Genomic DNA, 14,852 nt, shown 5'->3' on the forward strand with positions numbered 1-14,852 from the left:
GGTATCATAATAATACACTGTTACTTATCATGAACCCTACACATGCCATTTTTGATAGGTCCAATTGCTGGGTCTGTTCACTTTACCGCAACACTGGGATAAGGGGCTAGGTTGGTATATTCATCCTTTACCGTTGACAACTGCTTGCTATGCTTCTCTTAGAGCCTTGTTCTTTGGCCGATGGAATGATAGCGTCTCAGGGAACTTTGATGGCACCAATTTGAATAGTTTTGAGAAACGTGTTTTGACTCCCCTGGGATGCTCTCTTTTTGCAAATGGGAGTAAACCGAATGTTGCTTCTATTAGGCCTTCTGTAGACTCTCCCGTCCCTTTCAATCTTTGATTTCCATTAAAATGGCTCCGATAGGCAATAAGGATGCCATGCCGCCTCCTTACACTGTTAACCATAGCCCCGATTAAATTTCTTTCTGCATATAGAGGAATGGCACTCGGTCAATGGGAGTTTTTAAAGGTTGTGCCAGCGTTGCAAATTTGACTGGGGAAGACAGACCTTTGTATGTAGGCGAACCTGTCTATTTTGTTTGCGGAAATGTAGCGTTTCCATGGTTGCCCAGGGATTGGCAGGGAACCTGTTATTTAGGGATCTGTTACCAGGGGTGTTCATAGCAAGTACTATAGAAATTTCAAAAGCTCGTCCACGACGGGACGAGAATGGTGACACACCAGCACAGGTTTTGGGAGATATAGCGAAATCAACTGTGCCATTTTGGGGGCAGATAGCGAATTCATAGGATACCAGGAGACTAGCGAGAGCACTGGAGAGAACCATCAACCGGATCACGGATATAATCTACAATATGACATTAGAGCGGAAAGCAATAAGATTAGTAGCACTCCAAAATCGTATGGCATTAGATGTCATTTTAGCTGAGCGTGGTGGAGTATGAAAATTAGTGGGGTCCGCTTGCTGTGTTTTTGTACCGGATTCCTCCCCAACTATCTTCAAGGCAATACAGAATCTGCACGTCCTTAGTTCCGAAGTGCATGTTCCCGAGGGAAATTGGGATCTTGGCGCTTGGTTCTGGGACATCTTGCGATCTTGCGGTTGGAAGGTACTTTCGGTATTTTTAACTATTTTAGGGATTCTGTTGTTCCTTTGTTGCTGTATTCAGTGTCTGCCTGGTATGTGTTCGATGCTAGGGGAATGTTGCGCACAAGCAATAGATTCGATAGGACGTAAGGTGTATGCCTCAGATAAGACTTCCAAAGAATATGTGTTAAAAGATATATTAGTAAAAGACTTTATGGTAATAGATATTTCAGATAGTGATTCAGGGTGTATGGATACTGATGCATGGAATTATTCGCAAGGAGACCCAAAGGAGTTTTTAGAACTTGGCATAGGCCAAAAGGAGGGTTTGTCGGAATATAAAGTATATCGTGCCTCCTATTGTAGAAATATATTTAATATTGGCCTACGCCAAGCTGCTCGAAAGTCGCATGCGAGAGAAATCTGTGTTGCAAGGTCCTGACCTTTAATCCATGTAGGTCACCATTTTAGGTCAAACCGCCATACACAACATGGCCGTCTTGACCTCTGTACATCGCTAATGTGTAATCTGCCTGCAGGATACTTGTTGAGGTCATGAACTGAGACCTCGTCCTACGTTGACCTATGTGTAAAAGGATTACTTGCGCAATGAAACCAATCCACGAGTATATATTATGATAATGTACTAACATATTGAACAAAGAACTTCTGTTTTACTACATTGTATTTATGTTTAAGAAGACCTGCAATGCGAAACTTTAGAATACACAGTTAATGCATACGCTTATTGTTACATGTAATAAAAACAAACCAGTTAGATGCGGTTATTTGGGATTCAGCAACGAACCCTAGAATTGGTGATGTATAAAGTGGAACATTAACCCGAAGTAGGTCTGGACATAGTGCCCACAAAATGTATAAAATGCGAATGCATTCTAATGTACAGCGTCTCTCACTGAACACACTGAACCACGCTGGAGTTTGTTGTGTTGTACTGAGGGTCGATAGCTATCTGACTTTGCACTGTTTTTGTACTTGAATTCAGTAGAGAATAAAGTACTTTGTATGTTCCTTTGTAACCCGTGTTCGGTGTATTTCCTTTTGGGGTACACAGTCTCGATGTTTTGTTTCTGTTTTCACAAAACAACTACCAACAACCACAAGTATAACAAATGGGCGAAACACACATACAACAGCAAGAGGGACTGACACAACAAATGCTACAACAACCACAGCAGCAAACATACGTGACAACCACCGCACAACAAATACCTCACCAAACAGCCCAACACCTAGCACAACAACAAATGACGGCAGCACAACAACAACACATCCAAATGGTACAGCAGCTCACACAAGTACCAGATAACCCACAGCAACCAATCAACACATCGATACCACAAACACAAATGGGGAAGGTAACAATAATGGGTAACAACCCCTACACATGGAACGGACAATCATTACACCCCCAATAGGACAGCCCACAGACATCCTTGTTGTGTCCCATCCTGTCGGTAACACCTAACCCTGCAGAGGAACCACGCATAGAGGTGGCGATAGGTGACAAAAAAGTCTTTCCTAGACACAGGGGCAACTAGATCATGTATTAGGGAAGGGAAGTTCAATTTGTCAGGCGATGCCATGCACACTCAATGATTCTCTTGGGCTTGAGGGCTGGTTCCTTTTACTGATAACATCTCCTTATCTGTTGGAGATCACAACCTATCACTGCCACTGCTATACTCAAAGCAATCACCAGTAAATATACTAGGGAGAGACATCATGAGCAGGTTGAATATGACTATATCTTTCACTGACAAAGGAATAGTATGTTCAACACCAGGCATAGAGATGCTCACTGCACGACACATACTTCAGGCCTACTGTGGCTAAACAGTGGCAAGGGCAGAACCAGTGGACAGGGAGATCTTCCAATACGGAACAGACATGGCAATAGCATGGCTACCGGGGATTGAGGGTAAAGTATGGAATAGGCTGACAGCATACCTTTTCATACCAGAGACGCCCACTAGTGAGGAAGAAGGGGCAATAATATCAGTGGACATCGAGAGTATTGTGGCAACTAAAGATTACATTGCAGTTCACGCCCAGGATGTGGAAGGGAAAGCATGGAGGGCAGTGATTTCATTTGCTGAGGGATGCAGGCTGATGCAGGTGTCATACGAGGAACTGGTCTCAGACGAAGTAGGAGATGGAGAGATGGTGTTCCAGATGAACGTCTACGTCTGGTTGAGAGTGACATACAAGGCGGTAGCACAGAAAATGGCAATGGCACTAGAAACTCCCGTCCCCACACAATCAGACTTGTACAAGGAAGACTTAGCAGCTGTACCCGCCACACTATGGACTACTAGTCCCTATGTCGTGGGATGCATAAAACGTATTGGAGGGGTTAAAAAAGGGAGTAATGCTGCCCAGAGTGAAGCAGTATCCACTATCTAAAGAAGCTGATGAAGGGATTTATGAGACAATAAGTGCCTTAGTGGAAAGAGGACTATTAGTACCATCAGAATCTCCATGCAACACTGTGGTATCCCAAGTGCGCAAGGCTAAGGGAGGGTCCTGGCATTTCATACAAGATCTGAGACCACTTAAACACATTTTGGAGGTAGAGTACCCAATAGCAGCTAACCCAGCCACAATATTGTTCAGGATACCAGCAGAGGCATCATGGTTCACCGTGATCGACCTCAAAAATGCATTCTTCTCAATACCACTGGATCTTGACTCACAAGATTTGACAAGTTTCATATATCAAAACACAAAATGGAAACGCACTAGACTACCTCGAGGATAAAGAGAGTCGCCATCCATCTTTAACAGAGTAATACAAATGGACCTAGGAAACATCGATATGGAGAGCCTGGTGCTGCAGTATGTGGATGATATCACTGAGGAAAAGTGCAGGAGGACATCTGTAAAGATGCCCAGAGTGCTGGCTGAGAAGGAAAAACTGCAATATTGTCAGGAGCAAGTACTGTACATAGGGCAGATCATCTCACAGAAAGGAAGGAACATTGCACCACAAAGGGCACAAGCAAGCAAGAACACACCGCAACCACAAACGATAAGGGAATTGCAACAATTTCTTGGCCTGTACAACTACTGCAGAGCATGGGTTTTTGACTACAGCACTTACATAGGACCCCTATTAGACGCTCTCAGGGAGGCGCAGAGGAGGACGAGAGAGTTGGGGTGGACAAGAGAAATGACTGACCCATTCAATGAACTTAAAGAGGCCATTTCAATGCCACCAGTTCTAGGTACCCCGAAATATGATAATGAGTTCTACATATTTTCACATTGCAATGGTGCAGTAATGAAAGCAGTGCTAACGCAAACGTCAAGCATGGGACACAAACCAATAGCATTTTAGAACGGCCAGTAATTATGGGACACTTCCCGTGCGAACAACACTTGGCTGCAGCAGCTTTTGCAGTAGAGAAATCTTCCTCAATTACTATGGGCTGCTCGCCAACACTATACGTCGAACATGCCCTCTTCACGATCCTAAATAAACCAAAATCCACACTGACCACCCAAAGAGCAACAGGGTATGAGATAACTTTATCCAGACCTTAGTTGAAAATAGTAAGGTGTGGTAATGTCAATCCAGCGCAGTTTATAGCAGAGGAAGTGGCCGAAGGAGACTATGCACACGACTGTACACAAGCAATTGAATTTTTCTCATCCGCCCGAAAGGTAGAAGAAAATGCACTAGAGGGGGGGTGAAGTACTATACATTGACGGATCATCAACAATTGACCAAAGTGATGGTATAAGGAGGACAGGAGCAGCTGTAGTGCAATTGAGGGAGGATTGGACGTACATCCCAGTCAGATGTGGTAAACTACCTCAACAATATTCAGCACAAGCAGCAGAATTGGTAGCACTGATTTTAGCTTTAAAAGAAAGCAACAGGAAAAGTTACAATATATTCTGAGAGTGCATATGTCACCTCGACGGTACACTCAGGATTAATAAAATGGCTCAGAAGAGGATTTAGGAGAGCAGATGGTACTAGAGTGCAGCATGCTCTCCTCCTGGGTGAACTAATAGAAGTAATAACATACAGCACAGAGGTGGCACTGGTGAAGTGTCAGGCACACAAGAATGAGGAAGATCCAATATCAAGAGGTAATGAAACAGCAGACACACATGCAAAATATGCTGCGTACTTTGTTGAGACATTGGACCTCCAAGAAAAAGAAAAGGGGAGGGTAAGACAGTTGATAATGAAAGATGGATACACACACATCCCAGAGATATAGATCATGGAACTGCAGGCAGCAGCTAAAATGGGAGTGCCTCAAGGAGTGACGCTACAGAAAAGACAAGGAGAACCAGTCACTGTAAATTACCTATCGGGAAGGTCAGAAACAGCACTGAGTGCGATTCCACTAGCACACAGACTATTTAGCAGAGCAGCAATGTTCTTTTCCTCTGTGATACATCCAGGAGTGCAGGCGTATGAGAATAAAAATAGCTACAGATAAAAAGATGGGAGCTAATGATGATGATTAACTCCACAGATAACAGATTCAACTCAATCAAAGTGGAACTGAGAGCAATAAGGATGGTGGCCCTACAGAATAGGTATGTGCTAGACCTTTTAACAGCAATGGAAGGAGGTGTCTGCGCAAGAATTGGAAGATCCTGCTGCACATTCATTCCTGCAAACGACGAGGACAACTGCACTTTATCTGTATCAGTTTCAAAGCTGGCCAAAATGCATGTCAAGATGGGAGAAGAAGCTAAGGGGGTGAAGAAGGAGAGTAGCTGGTTTTCATACCTCTGGTCTTGGATGCCGTCATGGTTATCGGACGGCCTCAAGGTTGTTGAAGGATGCATGATCTTGGGAATGGCTTTGCTGATGGGGATAAAATTATGGATGGCAAGATCGAAGCGTACTGCTGAGGAAATGATAGGAATGCATGTGCTAATGCCCGTAGAAGACAACAAACACGCAGATATCATCAAGGAACACAAACGGTTGTGCCAGCAGATAGTAGAAGCAGACCTGTACCCACCATCCATAAAAGTTGATAATCCACAAAGAGCTATGTTGGCCAACTACCGCACCACAGAAATGAAAGACGCCAGAAGAGCTTGTGTATATGCTTGCAGACGCTTCATGCTACTAAAACCCTGAAGATGACACCCTGTAGATGGACTAATGTATAAGGACACAAGTCGCGCCTCGTTACCCTTGCATTATGGACTGGATGCCGCCACCCATAGACTAGGCCAAGGTAGACCACATACCAGAGGCCCCAGGCCCGGAGCAGCTCAGACGGAGATGCAGGGTGCTGATTGTGCAGAACAACCCTGATGGGAGCCCATTAGCCAAGGCCGCGAAGTTGCAATCTACGCACTGCGCTCTGTGCCGAGGTTACACCTGCCACTGCTGAGCACTCCTCGGAGCAGAAATACAAATCTAATCCCTGTAATTCTGCCTCCGCCACAGACTCAACATGTGACCAAGCCGTCCTGATACGATGGCAAGCTCCAAGGACTAGAGAAGTTCTGGGGTCTCACATCTGGGACCCAAACTGCAACAACAAAGTTACAAGTTGTACACTGGTGGCGATGGGAAAGGAGCACCCAACAGCCAGTAGTAAGACCTGTCCATTGTCCACCACTGACACATAGTCACACATTGTTGCCAGCACCAGGTACATCATGAGATGGGAACAATGGTCCCAGGCTTGGGGGCTTGTGGATGAACCAATCGGAACACAAGGGGCTAACCACTGAGGACACCTTAATTCAACCAATCACTAACTTTCTTCATGTAACACTTTTCATGTAACCATTCTTAGGGATGACCCAAGTGTACCACCTGACCCCCTCTCCACCACTAATATTTCCTTCGATACTGATCCATACTGACCCTACCACTCGGGGAGCCAGCGTTAGGATTAGGGGCAAGTTTTCCCAGGTGACATGCATCGTAGCCTCATCCGGTTATTAAAAGGGCCTGCAAACCAATCACCGCTGAGCCGTTCCTTGGGTCCCCATGCTCCGAGAACCTGTCCCTGTCTGTTTTGTGCAATAAACAGAAGTAACTCTTTACTCTTGTGTGTGCCTCATACTCTTTTGGGACACGGGAGGAGTTGGTGCCTCGCCAACCCTGGAGGTCTGCGGACAGCCCTGCCGACACCCGGGAAATTACCCTGACAGAGCTGATTCTGCCCTTCATATCAGCCAACCATACCTCACAAAAATGCTCAAGCGCATGGTGAGTCAATCATGCACCCACCAAAACAAAACACACACACACACGTGCGCGCTCAGCTACAGTCAAAGGTCTGCTTAAAGTATGCTAAGAAATTTGCCACACACTATTCTGTGCATTATCCTTCCCCCTCAACCTGCAGTAGCAGTCATGCATCCAAGTTTGCACTATCATGGTCTGCGTCCATCTTTCTTCTACTGCTTTGAGGTGGAGGAATGAAGAGCTGAAGAAGGAAGGTATTTGCAGAGGGATAGCTGAAGGTATTTTGGACCCAGGCCCCAGAAAGCCTTGTGGACAATACAGAGGGTTTTTAATGTAATCCTTGCATCCACTGGGAGCCAATGGGAGCTTTCAGGGCTGGAGAGATACGATCCCAGGGCTTGAAGCCAAGGACAAGTCTTGCAGTCATGTTCTCGATTAGTTGCAAAGGGCGGAGAGTAGAGGCAGGTAGATTTAGAAAGAGACTGTTACAATAGTCCCACCTAGCGAGAGCCAGGGCTTGGGAGACAGTGAGTTTCTGCAGGAAGGAGAGGAAAGGCAGAGTACCTCTGAGGAGGTGAAGTAGGAAGTTTGACTTTTTAGAGACATCAGAGATGTGGACAGAGAAGGAAAGTGTGGAGTCAAAGATGACCCTGAGGTTCTTGGCCTCGCAGGTGGAGATAGGAGAAGGGCAAAGGGAGCCAGGCCAGAGAGTGAGGGGAAAGGAGGGTGACAGTGTGCCGATGAATGGCAGTTAGGCAGTCAGAGATTAGAGGAGAGCAGGTGGCAGAGGGAAGCCAGAAAATGAGTTGAGTCTTGTCAGCATAGCACTGGAAATTGGAGCAGCAAATCGCAATGCGGTGGGTGAGAGTTGTAAGGTATTAGTTGAAAAGCCAGGGAGAGAGGTTAGACCCCTGGGGAACACCACAGCTAGAAATGGAGATAGATGATAGGAAGGACCCAATTTAGACCTGGGAGGGTCGCTCAGGGAGAATGAGGTCAGCCAGGCCAGAGCCTGATTGGTGATACCAAGGTTGTCGCAGAGACGGTTGAGCAGGATGGCATGGTTAACCGTGTCAAAGGCAGAAGAGAGAGCGAACAGGATGAGGACAGAGGGAATATTAGAGTCAAGGTTGGAGAGCAGATCTTCCAGGATGTTCAGCAGAGCAGTTTTCTGTGCTTCTGGCAGCTCTAAAGCCAGGCTGATGGCTGTGGAGACAGCCAACAGAATCAGAATGCTGAGAGATGGCCAGCTTTTCCAGGAGTTTTCCCAGAATGAGAGTAATGGAAATTGGGTGATAATTAGCCAGTTAGGAAGGGTCAGCTGTGGGTTTCCTGAGAAGACGATGCACAAGGGAGTGCTTCAGAGGGGAGGAGAAGGCTCCTGAGGCAAAGGAGAGGTTCCACAAATTGGCAAGGGCCGGAATGGGGGTATCAATATGGTTTTTGAGGAACAGGGATGCACCTGCTTTGATGAGGCTTTCATAGATCAGACTTGTCTAGCGACCTCATCATGGAAGAAAAGAGGAATGGATGAGAAAGAGGGCGGGGTGGCTAAGGGAGTGTCTGCATGCACAGAAGGGGAGGGGCGGGAGGAAAGGGCGGACAGGATGTCTTGTTTTTTTTTGATAAAGTGAAAGGCAAGGGCATTGCAAAGAGCTTGGGAAGCAACAGGAGGGTAGAGACTGCAGCAGGGTTGGCCAGCTCCTTGCAGATTTTAAGGAGAGTGGTCGAGTTGTTAGCTGCCGCAGAGACACAGGCTTGAATGTGGGCCCTCTTCTTGGTGAGGACAGAGAATTGCCTTTGGAGCAGGCTACAAGCCAGTTTGTCAGAGGATGAACAAGAAGCTCTCAATTTCCTCTCAGCCGCCCTACACTTACGTTTAAGTGTAGCTAGGTCAGAGTCATACCAGGAATTGCACTTGGCTTTGGAATTCAAATTGATCTTCATAACAGGGGCAAGAGCATCAAGGGTATCAGAAATAGAAGAATAGAGCAGAGACAGGGCTGCGTCAGGATGTGAGCCAGCCGGAGGTGGAGGGGGGGGGAGAAGGTGGCGGCGAATGCTTCAACTGACACACGCTTCATGGGCTGGATGTCCGCGAAGGTAGGTGGCAGTGTTGGGGTAGGCTTGGCCTGGGGAAGCAGAGGGAGAGATGAGAGTAAAGGAGGGAATGATTGCTCCAGGAGAGAGGAGTGGTCAGGGGTATGGAGACAGGGAGGTCAGATGAGATCAAGACATCAAGTGTGAGTCCTAAAGAACCTGGCCAGAGGGAAGGATACAAAGGTAGATGGAATTGCAGAGGTCACGTAAGAGTACAGAGGAGGAACAGGGAGAGTCAAGATTGATATTGAGGTCACAGAGGAGGAGGAGGAGGAGTTGAGTGGTTGAGTCCAGGATGGAGGAGGAGATGCCCGTCCACTCAGAGAGAAATGAGGTGATTTGACCAGGAGGCCGGTAGATCGTAGCCACGGTAAGAGAATGGCTAGTCTTTTTTTCTTGCCTGCCTAAGTTAATATGCCAAATGCTGACTAATACGATTATGCCTATTCATTCTCGTTTGCCTTTATCATGAATTTATTTTTGCATATTTTCTTTCCATTTTATTTCCCCCTTTATATAACATCCTTTTTTCCTTTTATTTGTATTTGCTTTGTTACGGATGGAAGAACCTGTACCCATGCCATTAATGTTGCTTCTTCTCATATGCCTTTGTTTAACAATTCTTCATTTTATGTCCCCTTTCCTGTTAATTGCTGTGATCTTTTAACCTTATGGTTTTATTTTTCCTATTCTCCTGTTTGGTTTCCTTGTTGCTTCTCCTTTATACTCTACCACAGGGGTCTGCAACCTTTGGCTAAACGGTTGTTTTGGACAACTCCCATAAGCCCTATCCATCAGAGGTTATGGTGAGAGATCATGGGAGTCGAAGTCCAGAAAATCTGGAGAGTCACAGGTTGCATATCCCTGCTCTACCGTTATAATTACGATTCCCTATTCCACCAACCCTAGTCTCTTTCTTTCCTTTTTCCTTCTCACTTTCAAGCTCATGTCGTATTTAATCATGTTTCACATAAGGCATAATGATTTTTAGATAAATAGCACTTGTCAAAATTCATCCATTGGTAACTTGGAAAAACACTCAATGCTATATAAGCCATCTGCATGGATGTCCGCTCTAGAGTCCCTTCCTTCCAGCACCTTGAGGGAATTTAGTTCCAAACGATCCGTAGCCTGTGCCTGCCAATTTTTGTCCCCACATTTAGTGACAAACCGACCTATAACGTAATATAGTGCTACATAATGTAGCTTAGCCTTCACCAAAGAAACTGAACAGCGGGTGCCTGAATATTCCCTTTGTTCCATGGTTCGGGCCCAGTGATCGAAGGGTCGGGAGCGGTGTTCCACTGTTTTAATTCTTTCTGTTTACCACTCCTCTATTTTTTACCGCCATATTCACCATTGTATAAAGAAGATTTGTCCATTCATGTCCCTATGCAAGTGTAAAGTTTTGATAGGTGCCCTAGTTACTACATTACCCCGGCTGCAACCACTTGTCACATGTTGCACTAGGCTTCCATCTCGCCTCTCCCCTGCCGAGACCACAGTCCCACTACTTTTTTCAGTACACGTCTACCACTGTTTGGGTCCCTCGAATGTCAGCTCGACTTGATGTCCTAAGGGACAGTGTTGGCCTTGCACCAGATGAAACTGACGATTTAATGCCAGCCCTAGGAGAAAGCGCTGGATAGTCAAGTTTTTATTTTATTCGAAAAAGTCAATTTCGATCTCTCTTTCTCTCTGAGTCATGTTTTTCAATTACTTAATGGCGGTTCGCTGCCAGGATTCTTAAGTGCATCGCTTTACGATGGAGAAAGAAGCATCTCAGTTTTCTCTCCTTTCTACCCTGCATTTAAAACATTTCCAATAGCAGTCTTCATTCCCTCCTCCGCCTCCTCTGGATTTCCTATGGTAACATCAATTATTCTATTTATTCAGGTGGAACGTGGCCCTGAAAAGGGAAAAAGAAATAACATTGATTTGTAGCCTTCTTCTAGAACATGAAAACGAATTAAGGAAGTCGGTGTCACTTTTAATATGAAAACCAATAAGAGATGTGATGCTGCTGTGTTTGCCATTAGTTATATTTTGGATTTTGGACAGAGCATGAGTATTGTGCCCCCCTAGGCACATCCGGCCCACCCTGCTAGGTTTTAGCAGTATTTAGAGTGGCATAGGGTCCTCCACTAGCAGTTGTTCAGTTACCCATCTGTTTACACGTTCACTGGTGCCGCTGGAGGCTCTCCATTGTGATTTCTATATGTGCGCAAAGGTGGCCTCATCAAACATCAGTGGGTGGTCAGCCACCCTAGGATCCTTTCCCTTAAAAATATAAATAAATGGCCGGGAAGCGATTCATCACCCATCGTGTTTGTTTGCTAGACTGGCCTGCAGTCTCAATTGAAAAGAAGCATTGATGCAAGAGTGATTGGCTAGTTGAGCCACTGAATTGGTGCAGTGCGTGTTTACAGAGGCAGGAGGGGCTGTGGCGCTCGACACATCTGACCCTGCTGAGCGCAACGTCCCCGATAGGCAGTTGTCACGGAAGCACTGGCACCGTCTGCAATGGTGCCGGTGCTTCTGAGTCCCCATTCCCATGAGTCTTATGGGACTCCACGAGAATGGGGACTTACCAAACATGACGCCTGACTTCCTGTGCCACCGGGACTTGTAATATCCCGGTGGCACCGGGAAGTCAGGCGCCGGAAACGGTGTCTCAGGGTCAGTGGCACCACCGACCTTGTAATGCGGATAGACTGCACTTGACAGTGACATGAGGGTTTTGACGGCAATCCAATAATTATTGCAAATCCAATCTTTTACGGCTAGAAAGGTGTACTAGCTTGTTTATTTAATACATCTGAGAAAAAAGTTCAATCACAAATGTACTAGTGAAAGCAAGAGCCGATCGAGCATCTTTGTGCAGGAGGGCTGTGCCTCAATCGTCCTGAGCAATGTCCTTAACCATCCTCCTAAACATAACACTACTAACACATCTCTAAGGCCCTTCCTGGACTTTTGTCTAGCCCAGGCATGGGTTCCTCATGCTACTCCCACGCTGTGGGCCATAAGGGCAAATGCCAAATGGGCTGAATTATCAGGAGAACCCAAAAATTAGCTACTATCGCTGGAGTGCACAGAAACATCTAGCAAACCTGGAAACATATGCCTGGTTGCTAGACACCTGGGGGTATTTTACTGATATGGTTGGAGCTTGAATAACACCATCAAGGAAAGGGTTCTGCCGGTTTTATTTTATTTATTTCTATAGCGCCGAATCCCCTGGGCATCAGGGCGCACCACGTGGTCAGAAAGCTGTCAAACACATTTCACTTTTCATACTGTCTCTGATATATGTGGATCTGCTAGAATGAGCATGAAACCATGCCAAACTAGCTATGCCTGGCGTAAGTGGATCAGCTCGAATGAGCATGCACTGCCATACTAGCTATGCCTGGCCTAAGTGGATCTGCTAGAATGAGCATGCACTGCCAAACTAGCTATGCCTGGCGTAAGTGGATCAGCTCGAATGAGCATGCACTGCCATACTAGCTATGCCTGGCCTTAGTGGATCTGCTAGAATGAGCATGCACTGCCATACTAGCTATGCCTGGCCTAAGTGGATCAGCTCGAATGAGCATGCACTGCCATACTAGCTATGCCTGGCGTAAGTGGATCAGCTCGAATGAGCATGCACTGCCATACTAGCTATGCCTGGCCTAAGTGGATCTGCTAGAATGAGCATGCACTGCCATACTAGCTATGCCTGGCCTAAGTGGATCTGCTCGAATGAGCATGCACTGCCATACTAGCTATGCCTGGCCTAAGTGGATCAGCTCGAATGAGCATGCACTGCCATACTAGCTATGCCTGGCCTAAGTGGATCTGCTCGAATGAGCATGCACTGCCATACTAGCTATGCCTGGCCTAAGTGGATCTGCTCGAATGAGCATGCACTGCCATACTAGCTATGCCTGGCCTAAGTGGATCTGCTAGAATGAGCATGCACTGCCATACTAGCTATGCCTGGCCTAAGTGGATCTGCTAGAATGAGCATGCACTGCCATACTAGCTATGCCTGGCCTAAGTGGATCTGCTAGAATGAGCATGCACTGCCATACTAGCTATGCCTGGCCTAAGTGGATCTGCTAGAATGAGCATGCACTGCCATACTAGCTATGCCTGGCCTAAGTGGATCCGCTAGAATGAGCATGCACTGCCAAACTAGCTATGCCCGGCCTAAGTCGATCCGCTAGAATGAGCATGAAACCATGCCAAACTAGCTATGCCCGGCCTAAGTCGATCTGCTAGAATGAGCATGAAACCATGCCAAACTAGCTATGCCTGGCATTTGTGGATCAGCTAGATGAGCATGCACTGCTAAATTAGCTTTGCCTGGAATAAGTGGATCAGCTCGAATGAGTATGCACTGCTAAACTAGCTAAGCCTGGCGTAAGTGGATCAGCTCGAATGAGCATGCACCGCTAAACTAGCTATGCCTGGCATAAGGGTCTCAGCAAGAACGTGCAACAATGCTCAACATGCTATACCTGGCATAAGTAGAACTGCAAGAATGAGCGTGAAATAATGCAACCATGCTAAACTTGCTATGCCTGGCATAAGTAGATCAGCAAGAACGAGCATAAAACCACGCTTAACTAGATATGCCGGGCCTAAGTGAATCTGCAAGTAAGAGCATGAAGCTATGCTAAACTAGCTATGCTTGGCATAAGTGGTTCAGCAAGAACGAGCATGAAAAATGTCTATGCCTGACATTGGTGCAATAGAAATAATGAGCATGAAACAATGCTCACCGCAACTGGGGCTGGCGTAACCTAAATCGATATGCTGCTTTGAGGGCCTCACTTATGGCAATTAAAAACGCCTATACAAGACTTTTGGTACATGCCTGTCAAAAGTCCTGGGGATGAATATTTCTTTTAAACTGTTCCCTGTTGTTCGTATTTTGTCTGATTGCATGTTTTGTAAAGGGTGCAAAGTTAGTTTTTCCTTTGTCAATGATAATTTTTGTACACACATTTGAAATTGTTGTGAGGTCTTGGCATCTAAGGGGATTGAGGTTTTTGAAGACATAAAGGTTGTGCTTTGTCAAAATCATGATTTCGGGTATCAGTGGCAAGAGGTGGGGGGAGTGGGAGAACGCTTATCCTCCGCCGCCGCAAGCTATATGGGAAGGGTTCCCAGCTATCTGAGGTGAGCTGCAATCTAGAGTCTTTTCTGTATCCTAATCACTTTATCATTGACCTAACTAGATCCGAACTGGAGCAGAGGCTGATGTCGCGGTTTATTGTACCGTCACAATCGGGTCAGGGAGCTCCTTCCCCTACAATGAATGTGGCACACAACAAATCACTTTTGATTTTCTATTAGGTTCCTTTTTTTTTATAATGCCTCCAACCCGCCTTGCACACAGCCTCAACCAACACCCAGTGTCACAATAGACTAGGAACCAGGCTGGTGCATATAAATAAGATATTTATTAATATATATTTATTAGAGTCAAATTAGAACCAACAG

The sequence above is a fragment of the Ambystoma mexicanum genome, chromosome 13 (genome assembly GCF_040938575.1).
Source record: "Ambystoma mexicanum isolate Mex_15411 chromosome 13, UKY_AmexF1_1, whole genome shotgun sequence".
Classification (NCBI taxonomy): domain Eukaryota; kingdom Metazoa; phylum Chordata; class Amphibia; order Caudata; family Ambystomatidae; genus Ambystoma; species Ambystoma mexicanum.